Raw genomic sequence first — 27,329 nt, 5'->3', positions numbered from 1 at the left:
GGCAGCTGCCTCCCGCTGCAGGCAAGAGAGAGCCTGCCTCTCCGCGTGTGGAAGGATCCCTCTTCGTAGTCCGCAGCAGGTCAGACCGCCGAGGTGCACCGCAGGGTCCGGATGCGGCACCGACGGTGCGGTACGGCCACGTAGTGTGCGAGCGAGCGAGGCTCCGTGCCTAGGAGGCCTCGTCTCGCAAGACCTATGAGACGCGTGTTCTCCTAGGGGGAGGACGGCCGCGCCGCCGGAGTTACAGAAGAGGAGGGGAGCGGGAGAGGAGCAGAAAGAAGCGTCTCAACTGGCAAATTCTCCTGGCAGTGCCAAGAGCTGTGGTGAGCCCCGGGCCCTCGGGGCCCTGTCTCCCCTCTTCCGCGTTCTGGTCCCTCCCTGCCCCTTCCCCTGGTCCCCTCTCTTTCCCACACCGCTGCCTTTTTTTTTTTTTTTTTTTTTCCTTTCCTCCCTTGTACCCCTGATACTGAAAAGCCAGTCGAAGAAACTCCCTAAGACTCGTTTTGGAGTTTTAGAAAGCAGGCATTCTTCATTGCAGCGCTGGCTGCACGGGGGATAGTTCCACCTAGCGTGCATGCCACAGCTTTAGCACAAACAGGTTATACAGAATAACTAATTGCATGTTAATCAGATTAGTATACATATACATAAAAACGACGGCAACCGATTATCATAGTACTGCCTACGTCCGATCACGTGCAATGAAGGATCCATCTGAGACGAAGGGCTGCTTTTGCAACCACCGACCCATCTGAAGTTCTTGCTGGCTGTCCTCGAAGTCTTTATTCTTGTCCTTGTTCTTTGATCTTGAAGCTTAACGCAGGTTCAATCACACGTGGTCAGTTTCAGCATTGTTCTCATCCAGCGTACAGGAACATCTAGTCATAAGAGCAAAGAACTGCAAAACTTAGGAGTACCTACCTCTGCTAGTCGATTGCTTGGCTATACTTTTGTCTATTGTTTCAATCGTAGTGTTAGTGTAAGATTTCTAATAATTATTTACCAAATCTCACTTTTGCAGTCACCTAGCAGCAAACCAGTTTCCACAGCTGGTACAAAATATTAAAACCATCCCAATATTTAGACGTGCCATACAGAATGTATGGAAATAGGCTATCAGAGGTGTCCGAGGGGCAGAGGGAGCGCCGGGGGGCGCCCCGAGCCCCAGAGCAGACTCGCTGGCAGGACTCGATAGGCACGCGACTGACTGAATAAACGCTGGCCGCCCGTCCCCTTTGCCCTCCGGGCTGCGTTTGCGCTCCCTTTGCACGAGTGGAGGGGCCGTGAGGGAGCCCAGGGGAGGAGGAGGTGAGGCGCTGGTGGGGTCGGGCCGTGTCCCCCCTGTTCCTGCTGGGCTCCAGCTGTTGCAAATATTCCGGTAAAGAAATCAAAATTTAATCACATAGAAGAGTTAGGTTTGATTAAGAAGTAAAATTGTGAAGCATAACGTATAGGATCGTTAAGTTTGAAACGTAGCCATAGAAACTTTAGGAGGAGCTGTGTTACGCGTGACTCTAGGAACCTTAATATTGTTAAAGTTTGAAAGAGCTAACCCTAGAAACCTCACCAGGAAGTTACTGGTTCTCCTACCTTCTGTTTCAGGAAACTAAGGAAACCGTCGGGGACGCCAGTTTGCTGCTTGGAAACCCCCTTACCCTTCCCATCTCCATTTGAGGATCGAAGATGCCAGTCAGCAGAGCTAAGTGTAACTGACCAATGATTGTTTTTAAATAAGAATATTGATAAGGTTATATAATCAAAGGACCGATCATTATAAAGGTTAAATTTAAGAACGAGCATAGTATGCATTTTTACGGAAGGAGCTTAGGTAACAATGACCTGACAGGAAAAGTCTGTAAAAACTGATGGATTTTGATACTAAGCGGGACACGCCTTTGGAGGAGCGATCCCCCGTGTCCCCAGCGCTGCGATAAACAAAGTGCCCGCTGCTTAACTTCAGGTTGGTGTTAAGGAGTTTTATTCCGGATTTCGGGAACGGTTTTGGCGACCCAGATGGGACCTTGCGAGTGAGACTGGACGAGATCGAGTGTCGATCGAACTCCGGCCGGCACCGAGGTATTCTCGTGGAGAACCGTCACCCTCGACTCGCAAAGCTCCTCGCAGCGTTCCCTGGAAAAAAAGGTAAGGCGCCGCTGCTTTGGAATTTGTTTGGAAAGCCTGCCCGTGAGGCGCGGCGAAAGCTTCGCAGGGTTGGGGCTTGGAGGGTACCCGTCTGCAGTGGAAGCCTAGGCGTCTGCCCGTAAGTCATAAGCGAAAGCTATTGCTGGGTTGGACTTTGTGTATTATTTGGGACAACTGTCATTTGCATTTGTTTGGTATTTGGTATTTGAATGTATAGAAGTATAAAGGCATCAGCAAAATTGTTTAAGAATAAGAGTGCAGGAAATGGAACCGCTGATGAAAAGTTACCAAAACCATCACCGTTGGGACGTTTATTGGCACATTGGGGTGAATTGCAGGAAAAATGGTAAACAAACAGAACTTTGAGTTACAATACTATATTGCAATTACTGTTGTTTTGTAGGAGAGAGAGAGTAAATGGAATAAAGTGCCATAGGTAGATTTGTTCTTTTTAAGTGAACGTATCTGACGGGGAGTCTCCCAGCAGAACCTCTGGTTACAGCTAAACCGGGAGAACAGAAAATGGAATTTGAATTGACACTAGAGTCACCTTTTCAGTTTTAAATACCTTAGAGGGAGAGTTAAGTTTTGAAGAAATTGGTGGTGTCGGTGCAACAAGTGAACGAGAAACTAGACCCTTCTTTAAATCTTTAACAATGAAATTAGGAAAGCAATGGGTCACTCAGCAGTTTTTGTATGTGCCAGATTCTCCTAAAACCCTGTTAAGGAGAGATCTATTTGAGAACTTAGAGGCAGAAGTTAAATTAAAAAATGGAGAGATTAAAACTTCAATTCCAGAAACTAAACGTATCGAAGCAGTGGCTTTGTTGTTAACAGGATGGTTACCGAAAGCAGAAGATTATACCAGTCAAAGTCTAATGCTGTAATTCCAATCGTCTGGACTGGGAAGTTCCTGGTAAATCCAAAAAGCAGAACCTGTGAGAGTTGATTTAAAGCCAGGATGGAATCCGGTAAGAATTAAACAATACCCCCTAAGACCGGAAAGTCGGAAAGGGTTAGCAATGGTAATACAAACATTTTTAAGATACAAATTGTTAATAGAATGCGAATCCAGATATAACACCCCGATCTTGCCTGTTAAAAGGCTAATGAACAAGATGGTAGATTAGTTCAAGACCTCCTCAGAGCAATAAATCAAATAGTACAAGATATTCATCCGGTAGTAGCAAATCCTTATACTTTGTTAGCAACCCTAACGGAGAAACAAGAATGGTTCACAGTGTTAGACCGAAAAGATGCCTTTTTCCGTATTCCCTTGGATCCCAGTAGTCAAGGGGTTTTTGCTTTGGAATGGGAAAATCCTGAGACTGGGAGAAAAACACAATATACGCGGACAGTCTTGCCTCAAGGCTTTAAGAATAGTCTTACCATTTTTGGAAATCAATTGGCACGAGAATTAGAGATTTGGAAGAAAGAAAATAATCAAGAAATCTTGCTGAAATATATGGATGATCTGTTAATTGTAGCTGAGACGGAAGAACAATGCACAAAGCTAACTATTAACTTTTTGAACTTTTGGGGAATCGGTGGATATCGAGCGTCAAAAGAAAAAAACCCAAATAACCCAGAAAGAAGAAACTTATTTAAATGAGTTTTAAAATCCTAAAAGGACAGAGACAATTGGGAACTGAGAGAAAAGAGGCAATTTGTCGTCTCCCCGAACCTAAGACGAAAAAAATTAATGACGAGCGTTGCCGGGAATGGTCGAGTGGTGTCACCTGTAGATTATAAATTGTGGCTTGCTGGCCCGACCTTTATAGGAGCAGCTCAAAACCTCAAACGATGGATTGGACCGATGCCGAGAAAGCTACTTTCCAAGAACTGAAACAGGCTGTAAGAGGGGTGCCAGCCCTAGGCCTGCCAGATCTCACAAAGAAGACACTTGAACTTTTTGCTCGTGAAAGAAGAGGTATAGCTCTGGGTATCCTGGCCCAATACGTAGGGCCAAGTGGGCGAGCTGTGGCCTACTTCTCGAAGCGATTAGGTAATGTGAGTCTGGGATGCTCTGGTCGTCCGAGAGCCGTCGCTGCAACTGTGCTACTGATCCAGGAAGCTCGTAAGTTCACCTGAGGACAAAGGATTAGAGGACAAAGGATTACTGTACGTTTCCCATATGATAACTGTTGTGCTAAAACAGAGAGGGGGGCATTGGGTATCCCCTAGCAGGATGCTGAAATACCAAGTGGTGTGGCTGGAACAAGATGATGTTTACCTAAACACTACTACCACCGTTAACCCTGTTGCGTTTTCAACAACCGATCAAGTTAAAGGAGGAGAACTGGAACGTGACTGCTTGCAGACAATCGAAAGAGTCTACTCCAGCTGACTGGATCTCTGAGATGTGCCGCTAGAAGAAACAGATTGGGAACTGTATGCCGACGGAAGCGGTTCCATCTGTGAAGGAAAACGTTTATCAAGATAGACAATAACTACTGAGGAGGTAATTGTGTTGCCAACTTTGCCTTCGACGATATCTGCCCAAAAGGCTGAATTGATAGCTCTCATTCGAGCTCTGGAACTAAGTCAAGGAAAGCGAGTCAACACTTTTGGACAGACTCAAAGTATGCTTTTGGAGTAGTACGTGCGCATGGAGCGATACGGAGAGAAAGAGGACCGTTACCCGCGCAAGGAACCACCATTCAGCACGCAGAACAAGTACTGAAATTGTTAGAAACCATTCAAAAACCAACAGCAGTCACGATAATGCACTGTAAAGCACATCAGTTAGGTAAGACCGGTCCGAACGCAGGTAACCGACTGGCCGATAAAGCTGCTAAAGAGGCTGCGGAAAAAGGCATCCTAGCACTAGTTCCAGAGAAAAGTATAAAATTGCCTAAAGAAACTCCAAATTATAACGAAAAAGATGAAGAATTAATTATTAGATTGCAGGCTAACAAAATGAAACAGGATAGGCTGTAACACCGACAGGTCAAATAATAGTCCCACCCACAATAATAAGAGAAATTGCCCGAGCTGAACATCACAAAGTATATCGGGGAACAGAAAGTGAAATACGACAAAGATTGTTTAAACAATTAGAAGCGGATGTGAAATTTATATATAAAAATGTCCCCGAATCAGTAATAAGATCATCTTTGGGATTATGAAATAAGGAAATTTTTTAGGAGAATATTAGCAAATTGACTTTATAGAATTGCCTTGAAAAGAAGGATCTATCCTAGTTTTAGTTGATATCTTTACTGGGTGGCCCGAGGCTTTCCCTTGTCGCACCGAGAAAGCAAGGGAAGTAGTCAAAGTCTTGCTCAAAGAGATAATACCAAAATGTGGGGTGCCTGTAAGAATGTCATCTGACAATGGCCCTCATTTTATAGCAAAGATTATGAGACAAGCTGAGCAAAGTATTATCTATAGATTGAGACTATCACACCCCATACAGACCACAAGCGGGGGGGGGGGCGGGGGGGGGGGAAGAGAGGGAGGGGGGGAGAGAGAGAGAGAGAGAATGAACTATACCCTTAAGCAACAGTCGAGTAAAATTTGTCAGGAAACCTCACTCCTCACGTGGGTTAAAGCATTACCCATGGCTCTATTAAGAATCAGAGTATAGCCAGAAGAGAAAGAAAATTTAAGTCATTATGAAATGTTTTATGAAAGACCATATCAAGAGTCCTATGTTCTGAGTATCTTGAGTGCCTTTGGAGATAGGTTTTTAAAAGGTGTTATGATTTCTTTAAGCAATTCTTTTCAAGAACTTTGTCAGTATGTCTCCACAGCTGGACCCTTAGAATTGGACGTAGCAGCGCATCCCTTCCGACCAGGAGATTGAATGTATGTAAAATCACTGAGAAGTGGAAAGGACCGTATCGAGTCATTTTAACAACCCTTATAGCGGTAAAGGTCTGGGAGAAGAACCTTGGCTTCATTATTCAAGAATAAAGAAAGCACCAACAAGAAATTGGAAGTCTAAAGAAACTGGCCCTTTAAAACTGAAAATCTATAAGTAAGTTTCACATTATCTATTTGGGAAAACAGCTGTGTAAAGTTTATACTATTGGGGTTGCTATTAGGAATATTGTCGAGGGCAATAATCTTTTTGTGTGTTTAGAGGGTGTATGTATTTTTTTTTTTGAGGGGTTCCAAACATGAGATAAACAAAATGAAACAATTATTGTTTGAGCTGTGTTAATCTTGATATTAACCGTTTTTGTAATTTGGTTTAAAAAAACAAAAATCTAGTTTTGTAACTGATTCAAAGTTTTGTAAAGACACAAAATTGAACCTCAGTAACAGCCTGCCTTCCGATTCCAAAGTCAGATGAAAATCTAGTTCCGTGGAGAATACTGACATTGAATTTAACCAAAACTTGAGAAAAGATGCAGAACAATGAGAATCATTTTAGCAAATTAAATGGGATGGATTTAAAAGGCAATTATTTTTTTTAAATTTGAAAGAAGGAATTAGAGCGTTGTGAATTATAACATTACCAAACCATCCACCTCATGGACAAAAGAATTAATTTACTCGCCCTTCGGGAGAAACTTGTACAGGCAGCCCTTGGGGCTGTCAGTTGCCAAAACCGTAGCGACAAGTGCAGGAAGGAACTTGGGATCATATTTAAAATATAAAACGATGTTTAGAATTTCCTGGAGTTCCAGGATCCTTGTTAGAGCCACCCAGAGTCGGGACCGTCTATGGAAATTTAGACTGGTTTAGACAACCAGAGAAAAATCACACATCCTAAACAGAGCTGAATGAAGGTTTATACTTGCAGCTCCTCTGACCCCAAACTCCAACGACTTTCTCTAGTAGCTAAAGCTCTCAGATGGGGATGTGTTTGTAGAAAGTATAATAATATTTTACATGATCTTTGGTCGCCTCTTAATAACGGAAAACATTTAGCTTGGAGTTGACTGTATTAAAGGACAGGTGAAAAGTTCAGGGTTAACTGTTTGGGTGACTAGTGATGATATATGATCCACTCACCTTTTCATGAAGGAGAAAGGCAAATCGTGGACTTCAGCCTTAATAACTCTCTCCTCTCTCTGGAAGAAATCTCCCTTGTGGCCTCGCTGGTGGACCCGGGTAAATGGAAAAGATGATACCTGGCAATCGCCAAGTCTTAGAACTAAAATAAGATGGGTATTCAAATCTGTATTTTGACCCCAGTTAACACCCCTTCCAAATGAGATGACTCTTGCCACCTTTCATTCAATCGAGGAAGTGCCTGCTGCTTAACTTCCCATGGGTGTTGAGAAGTTTTGTTCCGGGTTTCGGTCCCCCAGCTGCGGGCCGGGGCTGGAGGAGCCGCAGGTGCGGGCAGTGAGGCTGCTGGGGCCGTCCCCTCCCTGGAAAGGGGGGGCTGCCGGGGGAGGGGCCGGGGCGGGGCCGGTGGGAGCCGAGGCAGGAGCGGAGCGGGGCGGTGGCCGGGCTGCGGCTGCCCCTCGGGAGAAGGTGAGCGGGGCCGGGCGCCCCTCGGACGGCGAACGTCGGAGGCGGGGGTGGCCCGGGGGAGGTGGGGGCCGCCGGTGCAGAGGCCGGGGGGGAGCCCTGGGGGCTCACAGGGGGCTGGGACCACGTGCGCGCGGGGGGGGGGGGGTGGGCTCACAGGGGGGCTGGGAGCAAGTGCGCGCGGGGGGGGGGGCTCACAGGGGGGCTGGGAGCAAGTGCGCGCGGGGGGGGGGGGCTCACAGGGGGGCTGGGAGCAAGTGCGCGCGGGGGGGGGGCGCAGGGCGGCTGGGACCACGTGCGCGCGGGGGGGGGAGTGCGCTCACAGGGCAGCTGGGAGCAAGTGCGCGCGGGGGGGCTGGGAGGAAGTGCGCACGGGGGAGGGGCTCACAGGGGGGCTGGGAGCAAGTGCGCGCGAGGGGGGGGGGGCGCAGGGCGGCTGGGACCACGTGCGCGCGCGGGGGGGGTGCTCACCGGGCCCCGTGGCGGGGCTGCGCAGCCGGCCGGCGGGTTCCGGGGAAAGCCCCGAGGAGGACGGCGGGGTCTGTGTGGGACGCACGGAGCGGCGGCGGTGGCCGCTGCCCGGAGCCGGAGCCGGGCGGGGGGGTGCCGCGCCGCGCCGTGCCGGAGCCGGGCGGCGAAAGCGCGCCGGAGCTGCCCGGAGCGGCGCTGGGGGCTCGGCGGGAACTGCGGCTGCGCCGGCGTGGGGGTGGGCGGAAACGGAAGCGGCTTCCCCTCGGGGTCAGGCAGCAGGGCGGGCTGCCTCCCGGGGCATGCCGGGAGCTGTAGTTTTCGCGGACTCGGCGGCGGGGCGGCAGCGTGGCTCTCGGGCGCGGCGTAGTCCTTGCTGCCGCCGCGGCCCCCGGAGTCCGACCAGGTCAGACGCAGGAGCGTTGCCGGTTTCGTGTGGTTTTCCGCGGGCTTCCCGCTGCACCCGCTCCCCGACCAGCCGTGCGGACGCGCGACCCGGGCGCATGCGCCGTCCTGCGCGTGGGGCAGCCCGGCGTTCGCTCGTCGGCTCCGGCCCCTCCGGCGCATGCGCGGTGTCCGGGTGCAGCGTGGTGGCGCGCAGGGCGCGGGTCTGGGCGGCAGCGGGCGAGCGCCGGGACCGCGGGTGAGGCGAGCGATCCCCTCCGGCGGGGGCGGGGGGGGTGCCTCCTGCCCGCTGGCCGCCGGGCGCTGGCGGGACGGGAAGCTGCGAAGCGGCCGCCGCGGCAGGCTCCCGGTCCGCCGGAGGCGAGCCGGGCCAGGGCAGCGCCAGGCAGTTCCCCGAGAGCCGATAGAAGGGAAGAGGGGACGGAGGCGGGCACCCCCCAGGCGCGGCCAGCGGGCGCCTCCCCGAGTCGCCGGAGCTCCCCCGGCGCCTTCCCCCGGCCCCGCTCGGCCCGTGCGGCTGCCCCCAGCTCCAGCCCCTCCCCTGAAGCCTGTGCTGTAGCCGCAGGCAGCCCCCGAGCCCTGTCGTGAGGGCAGCAAGCTGGCCCTCCCATGTTCTCGAGTCTCCCTGAACGTGGGTGCCGTTAGCAGCGGCGCGGGGAACGAGCGGCGTCTGCGGAAGCCCCTGCGGAAGGAGGGGCTCTGGCCAGGGTCGAGCTACAGTAATAACGGTCACTGCTGCCTCTTTCCCTCTCCCAGAGGCCACGCTGTGAGTGCGGTTGTCTGTTCGTCCCCGGGGATGCCGTTGACTGCAGCAGCCTCAGGCTCGCGTGGGCTGTCTCTGCCTGGCCTCCCTCTCCTCGTGGCGCGGGAGCACAGAGGGACAGGCGGAGCGCTTGCTGGCTGTGGACGGGAGCTGCTGAAGCTGGAGAGGCCACAGAAAAGTAAAGAAGAAGAAACGGAAGGCCATCTGGCTGGCAGCTGCCTCCCGCTGCAGGCAAGAGAGAGCCTGCCTCTCTGGGTGTGGGAGGATCCCTCCTCGTAGTCCGCAGCAGGTCAGGCTGCCAGGGTCTGTATGCATGACCAGCAGCGCGGTACGGCCACGTAGTGAGCGAGCGAGCGAGGCTACGTGTCTAGGAGGCCTCATCTCGTAAGAGCCGCGAGACGCTCGCGTGTTCCGTTATGTGGAGGAGAGCCAAGCGACTGGAGTTACAGAAGAGGAAGGGAGGAGAGAAGGAGAAAGAAGCGTCTGCACTGGCAAGGTCTCCTGGCAGCTCCAAGAGCGAGAGCTGTGGTGAGTCCTGGGCCTCCGGGGCCCTGTCGCTCCTCTTGTGCCTCCCGGTCCCTCCCTCCCTCCCCCTCTCCTGACCCCCTCGCTTTCTCTTGCTGCTGTGACTTTTTTGTTTGTTTGGTTTTTTTTTATTATTTTTATTTTGCTTCCCTGTACCTCTCCTCTTCTGTCTATTCTCTTGTCCTGCTCCCTCTTCCCCCCCCCCCTTTCCTTCGACTGCCCCCCTTTCTTTTTCTCTCTGCGTTCTTGTCCTGCTCCCTCTCCCTCTCCCCGCCCCGTCTTTGTCCTGCAGCCAGTCGCTGTTTTTTCCTTTTCCATCTCCTTGTCCTGATCTGCATCCGCCTCTTTCCCCGCCTCCCAATTTCTCTGGCCTGTTCCCCTAGTGTTCTTTTCCTCTCCGTACCTGTACGTGTCGCTCTGTGTCCCTGCCTTCCTATCTCTCTTCTTCCTACTTTCTGTTTCTGTCTCTATCCCTTTGTCTTGCTCGCCGTTGCTGTTTATTTTTGTCATTCTGGATCTCACTGTCCCCGTCCTCCTTCCTGTTCATCTCTTACTCTCTGTGACCCTTTGTGCTGCTTCCTGCCCCTTTTTTTATTCACCCTCCCTCTCTCTGCAGGGCTCCTGATACCTCTCTTTCTAAATTTCCCAACCCCCTGTGCTTCTCACGCGCACGCTCTCTCTCTCTCGTTGTCATTGTTCTTGTCTGTCGCGCTGTCTTGCTTCCTGTCCCGTCGTTTCTCGCTGTATCCCTTTGTCCCGCTCCCTGCTCGTATTCGTATTCCTCTCTGTCCTGAGGACCGTCCCAGTTTTTGATCTCCGTCCTGCCGCTGTCCTGATTTTTCCTTCTCTGCCATGTTCCCTGTCCCTCTTTCTGTCTCTTTTTCTCTGTCCCTGCTGCTTATTTCTCCACCTCTGTCCAGACCCCTGTCCCTTCCCCCCCCCCGCCCTGTTTGCTGTCCCTTTGCCTTGCTTTCTTTCGCTACCTTTTCTGTCTGTCTTTCTCTGCCCTGTTCCCTCTCCCGCCCTTTCTAACTGTGTCCCCCTGTCCAGCTAGCTGTCGCTTCTTTCTTTTTTCTGTTCCTCAGTATTTTTTTCTTTTTCCGTATCTCTCTCTCCCACTGCCCATCGCAGCTGGTTTTTTCCCCTCCGATGCTGGCCTGCTCTTTGTCCCTTTTGTCTGTCTCCTCTCTGTCCTTCTGTCATGCTCCCTGTGTCTATTGAATCCCTTCATCTCTGTCCTGCAGCCCGTTGCTATTTTTTTTTCCTCTTCCGTCCCTTTGTCCTGCTCCCCATCCTTGTCTCTCTTTCCCTTGGTTCTGCCTCCCGTCCTTTTTTCCTTTCTTGCTCCATCTCTCTGTCCTGCTCCCTATCCCTCCCGCGCTCTCTCTGTTTCTGTGTCCTTCTCCTTGCCTTTCCCCACGGTCTCTGTCTTGTTCCCTCTTTGGTTTTCTTGTTTTCCGGGTGGCTTGGCCCGGCTACCCGCGGGGGTGCTTCGGCTGGGGGGTTTGGGGTGGGGGCCTGGCCGTGCCGCTGGTGGCGGGGAAATAAAGCCTGAAACGGCAATCGTGAAGCGACGCCCTGCCTGTGCTGGGGCTGCCCCGCAGAGGCGTGGGGCCGGGCCCTCCGCAGGTCCCGAGCACTCCCCGAAACTACGTGTGGGGCCCCGGGGGTGCAGGGCTGTGGGGTGGCTACGCTCGGCGTCGCCCGTGGGCACTGCAGGGTCAGAAATGGAGAACAAGTTTTCCGTTCCTGGGGCTTGACAACAGGCTCGCGTGGCTGATTTGGGGGCTCGGAAACAGACCGAGCTGCGCAGCTTTGGGCCCAGAAACAGAGGTCCGGCCCTGCGTGTTTGGGCCTTGAGAACAGGCTCAGCGGCCGGGTTTTTTGGCTCCCAAATGGGCCCCGAGTCAGCTGGTGTGGGGGCCAAAAGCGGGAGCCGGCTTGGCTGGTTTTGCAGGCGGGTGGGAGGGTGTTGGGGGCTGCGGGGGGAAGCGGGGGGCAGGCAGGGTGCGTGGTCCCTCCCCGGAGATGGGGGTCTGGTTGTGTCGGACGCCGAAGTGCGGGAGGCCGGCACGCAGCAGGCCGAACTCAACATCTGTGATGGTCTGCGGGGGGGAAAGGTGCTTTTCAGACCCCACGTGCCCTCTTTGAGTCCAGCTCTTCTTTCTGCGCCGCTCAGAATAGTCGTCAAGTAATTAATCGCCCAAACTAATGGATATTTACTTGGCGTGTAACTCTGATGTTTAATCCTAACGCTCCAGTGTTGACAGCAGTTGATAGATAACCTTATGGAAAGCCCAGACCGTTGCACATAGCTGGAGCTTGTAAGGAGAAGCAGCTGAAATCAGCCGGAGCTTCAGTGCGGAGCTGGGGCTTCAAGGAGCCAGAACTGTAGCAAGCGGGAGCTGGAACGAGGCGGGGTGTCCGCTGTCTGGAGCGTGCATTAGCCAGAGGCAAAAGTACCTGCAGCTGTAACGAGCAGGAGGCGCGATTAGCTGGAGCGTCTTTTCGCTGGGGCGTCTGTCGGCCGGACCGCGCTCCCAGCACGGCCGAAGAGCGGCCGGGCGCAGGCAGGGCTGTCCGCAGCAAGCAGCTCCGAGCAGCAGGGAGGCGAGTTGTCCTTCTGCCAGCGGGGAGCCCGGCCTCTTCCCTCGGGCATGCAATCCACGCCACGCTCCTCTCTCTGCGTGGAGTGTCTCTCCCGGTCCGTTCCCGCGGGCAGAAGCGAGGTGGGGGTCCCCCGGCTCACCTGGGGCAGCCCCCCCCGCGAGGGGACGCGCGCGAGGTGTCGTCATCCCCTCGGTACCGGGCAAAGGGGAGAGAAACCGGCCGGCGGGAGCTCCTGGGGTGCAGAGCCCTTCCGGCAGAATCCTCCCCTGCCTTTTCACCGTTGGCTGGGTGTGACAAGCAGGTTCATTTCTTTGTCTCCTCTTCTCCCAGTGTCACCTTCCGCGTCGCACGAAGAAAATCCTGCGTGGTTAATTCCGCTTGCTGCTCAGGTAATCGCACGTATCGGGCTGGGGGGGCGGAGAGAAACACTTGCGAGTTCGAGGGCACTACAGGTGCTCCACGTTAAACCCACAGGGAAGGCAAATTTGCTGCTAGTGCAGAAAAGACGATGGAAAAATTGCTGTTAACAGATCGCGCCCTGTTCCTGAACTGGTCCCTTGATGTGTTTTTGTTTCAGGGGAAAGAATGAAATTTCCCGTCTGGTAAATTCAGAGCTGCCTGTTAGCTTCTTCAGGGTCGAGTGTTTCTCTTCTCTCTGTTCATACTGATTTTTATGGGCAAGTTGGAAATAGCCTTTTACTTTTTTATGTATAACTGAATTTTTAGGAATATGTGGTGTCCCTGTAGTTCATTTTTGAGCACCTAGATGCCAGTAGAAATGTAATGAGTGAAACGTGATGGGAACTGGTACTTAAACTTGATTTTTATTTGGGGTTTTTTTTTTTTCCTTCCCCATTAAGAGTGTTGACGGCATGTTGTCCCGTGGGACAATCCCCATTCCGTTCAGCGGAGTCTTCAGTCTAGGACTTTTAAGTGAAAAAGTTTGTCCTTCCAAAAAGGGACTAGTCATTCCTAGGACCGAGGCATAGACTTGCAAGGAGAGTCGCTTAAGTACGTGATCGGAATGAAAGCCAACTTCCAGTTGACGTTGCTGCTGTTGGTCTTTGCTTTCATTGATTTCTCCACCGCTCCCTCGTGGTTGGGAGCTCTGAATTGTAATGTTTTTCAGTCTCTAACACATTTCCACCCCCCCCCACCCCCCCAAAAAAAGGAGAGGCAGTGTCTAAAAGTTAATTAGTTTCCTCGCAAATGCGTGAGTAAATAAAATGTGAGTTATGATGATTAAAACCATAGAAATGACACCAGTCTTGCAGATCTGGACTATTTCTGAACAGGCATTCATCACACGCAGAAGTCGTCAGGGTACGGATCACCTGCGCTTCGTGCTCTGACAAGACAAAATGCTGAGGCAGGGATGAGCTCTGAAAGAAGAAGGAAAAAAAAAAAAAAAAGAAGGATACAGGGTCACGGTTTTGTTTTGTTGTTGTTTGGTTTTAGAGAGTGCAATATTGACTGGTGCCAGCCTGCAGAGCTCTTCTGCTGCCTGACCTCTCCTTCTCTTTCATGGCTGTAATTGTCGTTTGGATAACTGTAGAAGAGCAATTAAGTTACTTGCCTCTGTGAATGTGCTGGTAATACCAGGAAGGCAAATGCTTGAACCAGTAGTGAATAACTGGGCGACGAGTAGAATTTCTGAAGGAAGAACAGCAGCAGCAACAGGAAGCAAATAGCAAGTGACCAAAAACTTGCGTGTGTCAAACGCATCAAAGCTTTCTTGCCGAATGTTGTTTGGCAATATGTTCCAAATGGCTTTTTTGGTAAACGTAAATTTTCAGGAAGTTCAGGGCTGCGTGTGGCAAAACGCGTCCCTCTGCTTACGCGTCCTGCTACGTAAATAGCATGGGTCAGCGGCAAGTCCGGTGGCAGGGCTGCTGTTCCCTACTCTCGACGTTGCCGTAGTAGTGTTGCGGTATTTAGACCTTCACGGACGGGCTGAGGAACGGAAGGAGAATGCCCGTTTTCTGTAAGGGCTCAGAATGCCGACCCTTTTCTCTGCCTGCCGCTCCCCTGTGCGTGAGATGAAGCTGTTTTGTTTTTCTCCCTTGTTCGTGGTCTAAATATTTCTGGAGCTGTTGCTGCTGTGGGTTTGCAATTGGTGTTACTGCGTTTTTGTCGCGTTCTGGCGATGGGTCGTTTCTGCTGTGGCGAAGTGTCGAGATACGGTTTTCAGTTTAAAGCGTCAGAAACTACGTTCACCGAAACCGGTAACTCGCGGCGTAGGGGAAACCGATCTGGCGCGTGCAGCTGTGCTCGCAGGGATGCTGGGTGGCTCCTCATCAAAACGGCAGGCTGTGTGCGTGGACATCCGTAGGGTTGCGCTCTGGGTCCGAGAGCGTTAGCGTATTTTTGCTGTTGGAAGATGGAATGGAGCGTGTGCCTGTTAAATCTCAGGGCGGTCAAAAGCTAGGAGGGACCCTGAGCGGGTTTGGTGGCACAACTGCGGTTTTAAAAGATCTTGCCCGTTTGGAGCAACGGCCTGGAAAAAATGATTCCTTTTTTGCAACGAGGCAGTTCACAAGGACAGATGCGTTGCTGTGCTCTTTAGCAAAAATACTCAACTTGGGACGTATAGGGTGATGAAGCCTCGGCTATACTAAGGCTTGAGAAAATGTAGGTAGGTCTCTATGTCTGTCACCTGCGTGTATCTAGGAAAGTGAGTTCTAGTGAAAGTAAAGTTGCCGATGAGTCAAAAAAAGAAAGGAAAAAAAAAAAGGGCGCGGTTGTCTGAAAAATGCAAAAGCTCTAGTGGCCTGTGTCAACAACTGTACCGTAGATGACGCAAAAATACTTTTTCCTCCGCTCAGTCGTACTGTCTTCACAAACCTTCACAAAAAAAAAGGGCAGCTTTGGGTTCCTACCCAGCTTTGTGCTAATGTTTTTTTTTCTTCTCTCAGCTGGATGTCAGCTGGCACCGTTTCGCCGTGGTTGCCCTTTCTTCTGCCGTGACGGTACGAGACGGATGGAAAGATTCCGTAGTGGCCTGCAAGTACAAGGTACGCCTACGATGTGTGTCTGCATTTTTCCAAAGGTACTTGCGGTACGGACTTTAACGTTGAGAGTGTGCCAACTCTCCTTCTACTTTTTTTTACATGAAATATTTTAACAGAAATACTAAAAATAAGTTCTGTTCCGGAGCATGTTACACCTATACAAAGTTTACTTCCCGCAGTTTATTTTCTCTTCCTGAAAGCATAATCTTCTGTTGCTGTGTGCTTGCTAGTAAATGATACTGTGAAAATAATTTTGTCCTAAAAGAGGGAAGGAACTGTTCGTAAGAGTTCAGCTGTTCAGAAGAAACAGCCTTTGTTTTCATGATAAAAGCTTTATGCTTTTACAGTCAATGATTTTTTTTTAAATATCTTCTAGTAGTACTCAAAAACGTTACGGAGATAATTAGCATCTGTACTAAAAGCAATCAAGGTCAAAGAAGAGACGTGGACAAAACAGGACAAAACGGGCGTCGCATCTGTGTGTTTTCCAGGCTTTCCCAGGAAGCGTTAGCAGCCTTGTAACTAGTGACAGTGAGTCCTGAGGTGTTTTTGATGAGTTACTGCTTCAGTAATGTATTTTTTCCTTGAACCTACAGTGTGTAATTTTGACTTCAGTTGGAAAGAGATTTTCCAAAATGGAAGTCTTTCTCTCTCAAAGAGATTTTGTTTTAGGAACTTCCCATCAGAGTGGATCTTCAGAGGTGATCGACTTGACAGTAGAAGTCATCAGTAACGAGACTTTTCACTCTCTTTTAAAAAAAGAAAAAAAAAAAAAAAGTCAATTTCCTTCCAAAGACCCAAGCACAGCCCATCTTCCTAAAGTTGGTGGCATCACTGGTCTTTGGTTTCTCAGTTGTAACAGTCGAGATAACATGAAAACGTGTTGCTCTGCCTGCTTCAGTACTGCCAAAAGCATTAGGAAACCCGCCAGTCCTTTTTGGTAGTCTGAGGTATTGCAGCCCTGGGGATTTTACAAATTGACTTGCATTGTTTAAACTAACTGCCAAATAGCTGTAGTATTTGATTTGTTAGGTGTATGTAAGCAGTTAGGTATTTTTCTAAACGTTTAAAAAGAGAGGCAACTGAATGTTATGGGTTTTTTTTCCTGATGTTTTGACGGAGTGCTCTGAAGTACTTTCTTTCTGTCTGGCTTTCAATGGTGCGTTTCCCTGGCAGTTCAGTAGCACCTCTCTTGGGCAGCTCAGCTGGCCAGGTGTCCCTCCGCGTTCTGTAACACGCACAAAAACCCCTAGTCCCATTATAACTGTGTACTTTGGAGAGAGATAATTTAATGGTATGTATTCAGAGCTGTGCAAGTTAAGGTAATGGGAAAGGAAAATGAAATACTTTTACAGTATAAGTATTTTTATTGGACGTATATAAACATGGGCACGCCTTTTTAGTGTAAAGTGAATGATTGAGATTTATTCTTTATTTTTCCTTTTGCTCTTTGGAGTTTTCCACTTCACTTTCAGCTTTATTCACCAAACGAGCAAGATGCAAAGCAGCAGCAGCAGCAGCGCAAGGGCTGTAGCTGTTGTGGTGGATCCGTAAGCGTAGATTCTGATTGCGTACGACCTCGTCCCGCAGCCTCCCAGGGTTATCTCCCTGCAGCGGTGCTGTAAGGAAGGGAGGAGACGTTTTCCAACACCGGCAAGAGTGTTTACTTGTATGCTAAGAAGGTGTTCAAAATGGTATCGATTAGCCTAAATGCTGATTTTAAGTGTTCAAATCGCTCTTAACTTTTAAAGGAGGTGGTGTATTTCGAGCTGACCTGTTTACCTGGAATCCTGCTTTAGCTCAGCGACTCTTCTTGTGCGCCCCCAGCCTCTGCTGGCAGGGCGGTATGAGGAGATGGAAGGTCCCTGACTTAGTATAAACACTGCTTAGCAACAACTACAGCATCGGGGTGTTGTCAACGTTATTCTCACCCTAAATCCAAAATGGCCCTGTACCAGCTACTCGGAAGAAAATGAACTTTATTCCAGCTGAAACCAGGACAACCCCAAACCCCCTGATTCTGGGTCTGCAACGGGGAAAAAACAAACGACTTTGGGACTCCTGGGAAAGCCAAATCCGCCTGGATTGGTGCAGCTGCAAAGCAAAAAACCCACCCCATTTTCATGCACAAACCCACAACCGAAAGATCACCCCTTTTTATGTTGTGGAAAAGCACTGAAACACACCCCAAACTGAGTATTTTGAAAAAGCAAAAAACTCCCCAGTTTGGGGAAGACTGGGGGTGAAGCACAAGCAGTTTGAGGGGCGTTGCTGGGGGTCCTCCCAGTGTGGATGATCTGGTGTGGATGCTCTGTTGCGGGTTATCCCAGGTGAGTTACCTGCTGTGGATCATCCTGGGTGGGCTCCCTGGGGTAGGTCATCTCCCCCCCGTGTCCCCCCATGCACCTCTGTACCCTCACCTACCCTCTCCCCGGCGTGTGTTTCTCCCCCATATATGCCCCCTGCTGCTCCAGCCCGCCCCCTTCACCCATTCGAGTTTTTAACCCACGCGAGTTGTTTCCCCCCGCATCCCCTGCTCTTCTATCTCCTGTCCCATCCCCCCCGTCGTCCCCCCCGCTTCCTTTCCCTCCTCCACATTCCACCCCCCGCTCCCCATCATCCGTCAGGCTCCAGACCCCTGGCATGCTGCCTGCACCCCATTCTCTGTCATTTTTTTTTCTTCTTTTCCTTACAAGTTGTTGTTGTTGTTGTTGTTGTTGTTGTTGTTGTCTTTTAAATGATTAGACTGTTTTCGTTTCAAGCCACGAGTTTTCTCACTTTCGCCCTTCCGATTGTCTCCCCGTCCCACTGGGGGCGGGGGAGCGAGCGAGCGGTCGCGTGGGGCTTTCTTGCTGGCTGGCGTTAAACCACGACACGAGGTGAGTTGCAAGCCCTGCCTGGCTAATGCTGGAGGCTCTCTATGTTCGTCCTGCCATCTTGACGGGCCGTCCTTGTTCTTCATTGCCGCTTTATAGCGAGCGCCTCTCGCTCTGTAAGCGGCATTACTGGGGCCGTGCAGGTACTGCCTGTTGCAGGCAGCAAAGGGCAATTGTGTCGCTTGCCGGCGGGAGCGGCAAGGAGTGCGGAGCCACGCTCCTGTAGGGAGCAAAGATGGAACCTCGAGGGCTCTACGGTCGTCTGCTGAGGACTACTAATATCCCGACAGGCCTCTTTGCTATCCCTGCTTCACGGCTGATTCCTTTGCACGCCGGAGGGCGGGGCGGTAAGTAACACCGTGCAGCGTCTCTTCGATAAGAGACGAGCCCCGCACAAGAAGCCTTGCGTGCGTGTAGGATTGGGAGAGCAGAGTTCTGATGGCTCAGAGGTGAGGAAAGGTGCGCCCACCCCAACCGAGCCCCAGGGTCGCCAGGGTATCGCTGGCTTGCAGGTGGGCCGCTGGCATCTGGTGCGCTGGGACGCGGCGTTTCCTGCTGGACAGAGCTGCCCCTCTGGCACAGAGCAGCTTTGGGTCTCTTGTGGCCTGCCTTCAGGCTGTCACCGGAACCAGGCGTTTTTTTTTTTTTTTAAATCTCTCGCCAGCATCTGTTGGCTGGCTGCTGTCGCTCCCGCAACCCTGATGCCACATTCAGAGGGGATACAGCAGTCCTTGGGGCTTGCTCCAGGGGACCCCCTCCCCCCCCCCCCCCATTTGCAGGTTCCCTGTGCTGCTTCTCCTCTGTAGATAACGGGGTGGGGAGGGCAGGGGCAGAAGCGACCACCCGAATGGTCTGTTCTTTGCACTTGACTGCTGTAAACGCTCCAGCCACTCGGGTGCTCTTTGGAACGGAGACGATGAAGATGACTGCCCGGGCTGCGAGTGGGGAAAGGGCAGGGCAACGTAATCCCTGTGCCCCCAGTAAGTAGTTGCCGCCTGTGTCTGGTCTCTACTGGTCTGAGCTGTCAGTCGTCCCTCGTGCAGCTGATGCTCCGAAGAGGATCGTTACGGGGATGCGGCTGCTGCTGCCCGGTGACCGAAGGTGGGAAGTGGCGTTGGGGAGGGGCGCATGCGCGGTGGAGTGCGTCGGTGGGGGGGGGGGGGGTCGTCCAGCTGTTGCCGGGCAGCCGGGGCGCTTTACGGCTGCTCGGCAAGCGCGCATGCGTGGTTCGACTTTTACGGCGCTGGCCCCTGTTGCCTGGCAACCGAGGCGCGACACGACGCCTCGGCTATCGCGCATGCGCGGCGGCGCGGTTTACGGCCTGCTCCTGTTGCCTAGCAACCGAAACGCGTTACGGCAGCTCGGCAAGGGCGCATGCGCGCTGCGGTTTTTACGGCGCTCGCCGCTGTTGCCTGGCAACCAAAACGCGACATGGCGCCTCGGCAACCGCGCATGCGCGGCGGCGCGGTTGACGGCGCTCCTGCTGTTGCCTGGCAACCAAAACGCGGCCCTGGCGGTCGGGAGCCGCGCATGCGCGGTGGCGCCTTTTGCCGCCCTCCTGCTGTTGCCTAGCAACCGAAACGCGGTACAGCAGCGCGGAGCCGCGCACGCGCGGTGGCGGCGCGTTTCGCCAGCGCTCTCTTCCGCCACCTGTTGAACAGACTTCGGTACTGCAGCTGGGGTGCCGCGCATGCGCGCTGGCGCGTTGTGCCAAGCGCTCGCCGCTGCCACCCGGCGACCAATGTTCGGTACTGCAGCTCGGAGGCTGCGAGTGCGCGGGGCTGCCGCGGTCCTGCACGTGCCGTCCGACGGTAACGGTAATGCGGCACCGGCGGGAGGTGCCGCCGCGCTCGTTGCTTCCTCCCGGTAAGGAAACGCCGCCGGCAAGGAAAGCTCGCACGGGCTGTCTCTGCCCGGCCTCCCTCTCCTCGCGGCGCGGGAGCACAAAGGGACAGGCGGGGCGCTTACCGGCTGCGGGCAGGAGCTGCTGCGGCTGAAGCTGGAGAGGCCAGAGAAAGGTAGAGAAGAAGAAATGGAAGGCTGGCCGGCCGGCAGCTGCCTCCCGCTGCAGGCAAGAGAGAGCCTGCCTCTCCGCGTGTGGAAGGATCCCTCTTCGTAGTCCGCAGCAGGTCAGACCGCCGAGGTGCACCGCAGGGTCCGGATGCGGCACCGACGGTGCGGTACGGCCACGTAGTGTGCGAGCGAGCGAGGCTCCGTGCCTAGGAGGCCTCGTCTCGCAAGACCTATGAGACGCGTGTTCTCCTAGGGGGAGGACGGCCGCGCCGCCGGAGTTACAGAAGAGGAGGGGAGCGGGAGAGGAGCAGAAAGAAGCGTCTCAACTGGCAAATTCTCCTGGCAGTGCCAAGAGCTGTGGTGAGCCCCGGGCCCTCGGGGCCCTGTCTCCCCTCTTCCGCGTTCTGGTCCCTCCCTGCCCCTTCCCCTGGTCCCCTCTCTTTCCCACACCGCTGCCTTTTTTTTTTTTTTTTTTTTTTTCCTTTCCTCCCTTGTACCCCTGATACTGAAAAGCCAGTCGAAGAAACTCCCTAAGACTCGTTTTGGAGTTTTAGAAAGCAGGCATTCTTCATTGCAGCGCTGGCTGCACGGGGGATAGTTCCACCTAGCGTGCATGCCACAGCTTTAGCACAAACAGGTTATACAGAATAACTAATTGCATGTTAATCAGATTAGTATACATATACATAAAAACGACGGCAACCGATTATCATAGTACTGCCTACGTCCGATCACGTGCAATGAAGGATCCATCTGAGACGAAGGGCTGCTTTTGCAACCACCGACCCATCTGAAGTTCTTGCTGGCTGTCCTCGAAGTCTTTATTCTTGTCCTTGTTCTTTGATCTTGAAGCTTAACGCAGGTTCAATCACACGTGGTCAGTTTCAGCATTGTTCTCATCCAGCGTACAGGAACATCTAGTCATAAGAGCAAAGAACTGCAAAACTTAGGAGTACCTACCTCTGCTAGTCGATTGCTTGGCTATACTTTTGTCTATTGTTTCAATCGTAGTGTTAGTGTAAGATTTCTAATAATTATTTACCAAATCTCACTTTTGCAGTCACCTAGCAGCAAACCAGTTTCCACAGCTGGTACAAAATATTAAAACCATCCCAATATTTAGACGTGCCATACAGAATGTATGGAAATAGGCTATCAGAGGTGTCCGAGGGGCAGAGGGAGCGCCGGGGGGCGCCCCGAGCCCCAGAGCAGACTCGCTGGCAGGACTCGATAGGCACGCGACTGACTGAATAAACGCTGGCCGCCCGTCCCCTTTGCCCTCCGGGCTGCGTTTGCGCTCCCTTTGCACGAGTGGAGGGGCCGTGAGGGAGCCCAGGGGAGGAGGAGGTGAGGCGCTGGTGGGGTCGGGCCGTGTCCCCCCTGTTCCTGCTGGGCTCCAGCTGTTGCAAATATTCCGGTAAAGAAATCAAAATTTAATCACATAGAAGAGTTAGGTTTGATTAAGAAGTAAAATTGTGAAGCATAACGTATAGGATCGTTAAGTTTGAAACGTAGCCATAGAAACTTTAGGAGGAGCTGTGTTACGCGTGACTCTAGGAACCTTAATATTGTTAAAGTTTGAAAGAGCTAACCCTAGAAACCTCACCAGGAAGTTACTGGTTCTCCTACCTTCTGTTTCAGGAAACTAAGGAAACCGTCGGGGACGCCAGTTTGCTGCTTGGAAACCCCCTTACCCTTCCCATCTCCATTTGAGGATCGAAGATGCCAGTCAGCAGAGCTAAGTGTAACTGACCAATGATTGTTTTTAAATAAGAATATTGATAAGGTTATATAATCAAAGGACCGATCATTATAAAGGTTAAATTTAAGAACGAGCATAGTATGCATTTTTACGGAAGGAGCTTAGGTAACAATGACCTGACAGGAAAAGTCTGTAAAAACTGATGGATTTTGATACTAAGCGGGACACGCCTTTGGAGGAGCGATCCCCCGTGTCCCCAGCGCTGCGATAAACAAAGTGCCCGCTGCTTAACTTCAGGTTGGTGTTAAGGAGTTTTATTCCGGATTTCGGGAACGGTTTTGGCGACCCAGATGGGACCTTGCGAGTGAGACTGGACGAGATCGAGTGTCGATCGAACTCCGGCCGGCACCGAGGTATTCTCGTGGAGAACCGTCACCCTCGACTCGCAAAGCTCCTCGCAGCGTTCCCTGGAAAAAAAGGTAAGGCGCCGCTGCTTTGGAATTTGTTTGGAAAGCCTGCCCGTGAGGCGCGGCGAAAGCTTCGCAGGGTTGGGGCTTGGAGGGTACCCGTCTGCAGTGGAAGCCTAGGCGTCTGCCCGTAAGTCACAAGCGAAAGCTATTGCTGGGTTGGACTTTGTGTATTATTTGGGACAACTGTCATTTGCATTTGTTTGGTATTTGGTATTTGAATGTATAGAAGTATAAAGGCATCAGCAAAATTGTTTAAGAATAAGAGTGCAGGAAAAGGAACCGCTGATGAAAAGTTACCAAAACCATCACCGTTGGGACGTTTATTGGCACATTGGGGTGAATTGCAGGAAAAATGGTAAACAAACAGAACTTTGAGTTACAATACTATATTGCAATTACTGTTGTTTTGTAGGAGAGAGAGAGTAAATGGAATAAAGTGCCATAGGTAGATTTGTTCTTTTTAAGTGAACGTATCTGACGGGGAGTCTCCCAGCAGAACCTCTGGTTACAGCTAAACCGGGAGAACAGAAAATGGAATTTGAATTGACACTAGAGTCACCTTTTCAGTTTTAAATACCTTAGAGGGAGAGTTAAGTTTTGAAGAAATTGGTGGTGTCGGTGCAACAAGTGAACGAGAAACTAGACCCTTCTTTAAATCTTTAACAATGAAATTAGGAAAGCAATGGGTCACTCAGCAGTTTTTGTATGTGCCAGATTCTCCTAAAACCCTGTTAAGGAGAGATCTATTTGAGAACTTAGAGGCAGAAGTTAAATTAAAAAATGGAGAGATTAAAACTTCAATTCCAGAAACTAAACGTATCGAAGCAGTGGCTTTGTTGTTAACAGGATGGTTACCGAAAGCAGAAGATTATACCAGTCAAAGTCTAATGCTGTAATTCCAATCGTCTGGACTGGGAAGTTCCTGGTAAATCCAAAAAGCAGAACCTGTGAGAGTTGATTTAAAGCCAGGATGGAATCCGGTAAGAATTAAACAATACCCCCTAAGACCGGAAAGTCGGAAAGGGTTAGCAATGGTAATACAAACATTTTTAAGATACAAATTGTTAATAGAATGCGAATCCAGATATAACACCCCGATCTTGCCTGTTAAAAGGCTAATGAAAAAGATGGTAGATTAGTTCAAGACCTCCTCAGAGCAATAAATCAAATAGTACAAGATATTCATCCGGTAGTAGCAAATCCTTATACTTTGTTAGCAACCCTAACGGAGAAACAAGAATGGTTCACAGTGTTAGACCGAAAAGATGCCTTTTTCCGTATTCCCTTGGATCCCAGTAGTCAAGGGGTTTTTGCTTTGGAATGGGAAAATCCTGAGACTGGGAGAAAAACACAATATACGCGGACAGTCTTGCCTCAAGGCTTTAAGAATAGTCTTACCATTTTTGGAAATCAATTGGCACGAGAATTAGAGATTTGGAAGAAAGAAAATAATCAAGAAATCTTGCTGAAATATATGGATGATCTGTTAATTGTAGCTGAGACGGAAGAACAATGCACAAAGCTAACTATTAACTTTTTGAACTTTTGGGGAATCGGTGGATATCGAGCGTCAAAAGAAAAAAACCCAAATAACCCAGAAAGAAGAAACTTATTTAAATGAGTTTTAAAATCCTAAAAGGACAGAGACAATTGGGAACTGAGAGAAAAGAGGCAATTTGTCGTCTCCCCGAACCTAAGACGAAAAAAATTAATGACGAGCGTTGCCGGGAATGGTCGAGTGGTGTCACCTGTAGATTATAAATTGTGGCTTGCTGGCCCGACTTTTATAGGAGCAGCTCAAAACCTCAAACGATGGATTGGACCGATGCCGAGAAAGCTACTTTCCAAGAACTGAAACAGGCTGTAAGAGGGGTGCCAGCCCTAGGCCTGCCAGATCTCACAAAGAAGACACTTGAACTTTTTGCTCGTGAAAGAAGAGGTATAGCTCTGGGTATCCTGGCCCAATACGTAGGGCCAAGTGGGCGAGCTGTGGCCTACTTCTCGAAGCGATTAGGTAATGTGAGTCTGGGATGCTCTGGTCGTCCGAGAGCCGTCGCTGCAACTGTGCTACTGATCCAGGAAGCTCGTAAGTTCACCTGAGGACAAAGGATTAGAGGACAAAGGATTACTGTACGTTTCCCATATGATAACTGTTGTGCTAAAACAGAGAGGGGGGCATTGGGTATCCCCTAGCAGGATGCTGAAATACCAAGTGGTGTGGCTGGAACAAGATGATGTTTACCTAAACACTACTACCACCGTTAACCCTGTTGCGTTTTCAACAACCGATCAAGTTAAAGGAGGAGAACTGGAACGTGACTGCTTGCAGACAATCGAAAGAGTTTACTCCAGCTGACTGGATCTCTGAGATGTGCCGCTAGAAGAAACAGATTGGGAACTGTATGCCGACGGAAGCGGTTCCATCTGTGAAGGAAAACGTTTATCAAGATAGACAATAACTACTGAGGAGGTAATTGTGTTGCCAACTTTGCCTTCGACGATATCTGCCCAAAAGGCTGAATTGATAGCTCTCATTCGAGCTCTGGAACTAAGTCAAGGAAAGCGAGTCAACACTTTTGGACAGACTCAAAGTATGCTTTTGGAGTAGTACGTGCGCATGGAGCGATACGGAGAGAAAGAGGACCGTTACCCGCGCAAGGAACCACCATTCAGCACGCAGAACAAGTACTGAAATTGTTAGAAACCATTCAAAAACCAACAGCAGTCACGATAATGCACTGTAAAGCACATCAGTTAGGTAAGACCGGTCCGAACGCAGGTAACCGACTGGCCGATAAAGCTGCTAAAGAGGCTGCGGAAAAAGGCATCCTAGCACTAGTTCCAGAGAAAAGTATAAAATTGCCTAAAGAAACTCCAAATTATAACGAAAAAGATGAAGAATTAATTATTAGATTGCAGGCTAACAAAATGAAACAGGATAGGCTGTAACACCGACAGGTCAAATAATAGTCCCACCCACAATAATAAGAGAAATTGCCCGAGCTGAACATCACAAAGTATATCGGGGAACAGAAAGTGAAATACGACAAAGATTGTTTAAACAATTAGAAGCGGATGTGAAATTTATATATAAAAATGTCCCCGAATCAGTAATAAGATCATCTTTGGGATTATGAAATAAGGAAATTTTTTAGGAGAATATTAGCAAATTGACTTTATAGAATTGCCTTGAAAAGAAGGATCTATCCTAGTTTTAGTTGATATCTTTACTGGGTGGCCCGAGGCTTTCCCTTGTCGCACCGAGAAAGCAAGGGAAGTAGTCAAAGTCTTGCTCAAAGAGATAATACCAAAATGTGGGGTGCCTGTAAGAATGTCATCTGACAATGGCCCTCATTTTATAGCAAAGATTATGAGACAAGCTGAGCAAAGTATTATCTATAGATTGAGACTATCACACCCCATACAGACCACAAGCGGGGGGGGGGGCGGGGGGGGGGGGAAGAGAGGGGGGGGGGGAGAGAGAGAGAGAGAGAATGAACTATACCCTTAAGCAACAGTCGAGTAAAATTTGTCAGGAAACCTCACTCCTCACGTGGGTTAAAGCATTACCCATGGCTCTATTAAGAATCAGAGTATAGCCAGAAGAGAAAGAAAATTTAAGTCATTATGAAATGTTTTATGAAAGACCATATCAAGAGTCCTATGTTCTGAGTATCTTGAGTGCCTTTGGAGATAGGTTTTTAAAAGGTGTTATGATTTCTTTAAGCAATTCTTTTCAAGAACTTTGTCAGTATGTCTCCACAGCTGGACCCTTAGAATTGGACGTAGCAGCGCATCCCTTCCGACCAGGAGATTGAATGTATGTAAAATCACTGAGAAGTGGAAAGGACCGTATCGAGTCATTTTAACAACCCTTATAGCGGTAAAGGTCTGGGAGAAGAACCTTGGCTTCATTATTCAAGAATAAAGAAAGCACCAACAAGAAATTGGAAGTCTAAAGAAACTGGCCCTTTAAAACTGAAAATCTATAAGTAAGTTTCACATTATCTATTTGGGAAAACAGCTGTGTAAAGTTTATACTATTGGGGTTGCTATTAGGAATATTGTCGAGGGCAATAATCTTTTTGTGTGTTTAGAGGGTGTATGTATTTTTTTTTTTGAGGGGTTCCAAACATGAGATAAACAAAATGAAACAATTATTGTTTGAGCTGTGTTAATCTTGATATTAACCGTTTTTGTAATTTGGTTTAAAAAAACAAAAATCTAGTTTTGTAACTGATTCAAAGTTTTGTAAAGACACAAAATTGAACCTCAGTAACAGCCTGCCTTCCGATTCCAAAGTCAGATGAAAATCTAGTTCCGTGGAGAATACTGACATTGAATTTAACCAAAACTTGAGAAAAGATGCAGAACAATGAGAATCATTTTAGCAAATTAAATGGGATGGATTTAAAAGGCAATTATTTTTTTTAAATTTGAAAGAAGGAATTAGAGCGTTGTGAATTATAACATTACCAAACCATCCACCTCATGGACAAAAGAATTAATTTACTCGCCCTTCGGGAGAAACTTGTACAGGCAGCCCTTGGGGCTGTCAGTTGCCAAAACCGTAGCGACAAGTGCAGGAAGGAACTTGGGATCATATTTAAAATATAAAACGATGTTTAGAATTTCCTGGAGTTCCAGGATCCTTGTTAGAGCCACCCAGAGTCGGGACCGTCTATGGAAATTTAGACTGGTTTAGACAACCAGAGAAAAATCACACATCCTAAACAGAGCTGAATGAAGGTTTATACTTGCAGCTCCTCTGACCCCAAACTCCAACGACTTTCTCTAGTAGCTAAAGCTCTCAGATGGGGATGTGTTTGTAGAAAGTATAATAATATTTTACATGATCTTTGGTCGCCTCTTAATAACGGAAAACATTTAGCTTGGAGTTGACTGTATTAAAGG

The 27,329-nt window shown here is 50.0% G+C and overlaps 1 long non-coding RNA gene across 1 annotated transcript; it reads right to left on the bottom strand.

Annotated features, from left to right (window-relative positions):
- Window positions 1-762: 762 nt before the first annotated feature.
- LOC142027934 (uncharacterized) lies at window positions 763-8,312 on the bottom strand. Its single transcript, XR_012649331.1, has 3 exons — window positions 8,044-8,312; window positions 7,108-7,249; window positions 763-878 (listed from the first exon to the last, which is right to left on the bottom strand). It is a non-coding gene; the product is annotated as an uncharacterized LOC142027934 (long non-coding RNA).
- Window positions 8,313-27,329: the final 19,017 nt, after the last annotated feature.

Source organism: Buteo buteo, unplaced genomic scaffold (genome assembly GCF_964188355.1).
Source record: "Buteo buteo unplaced genomic scaffold, bButBut1.hap1.1 HAP1_SCAFFOLD_92, whole genome shotgun sequence".
Lineage (NCBI taxonomy): Eukaryota > Metazoa > Chordata > Aves > Accipitriformes > Accipitridae > Buteo > Buteo buteo.
Note: the sequence above shows the minus strand (reverse complement) of the source record. Positions and strands in the feature narration are given on the sequence as shown.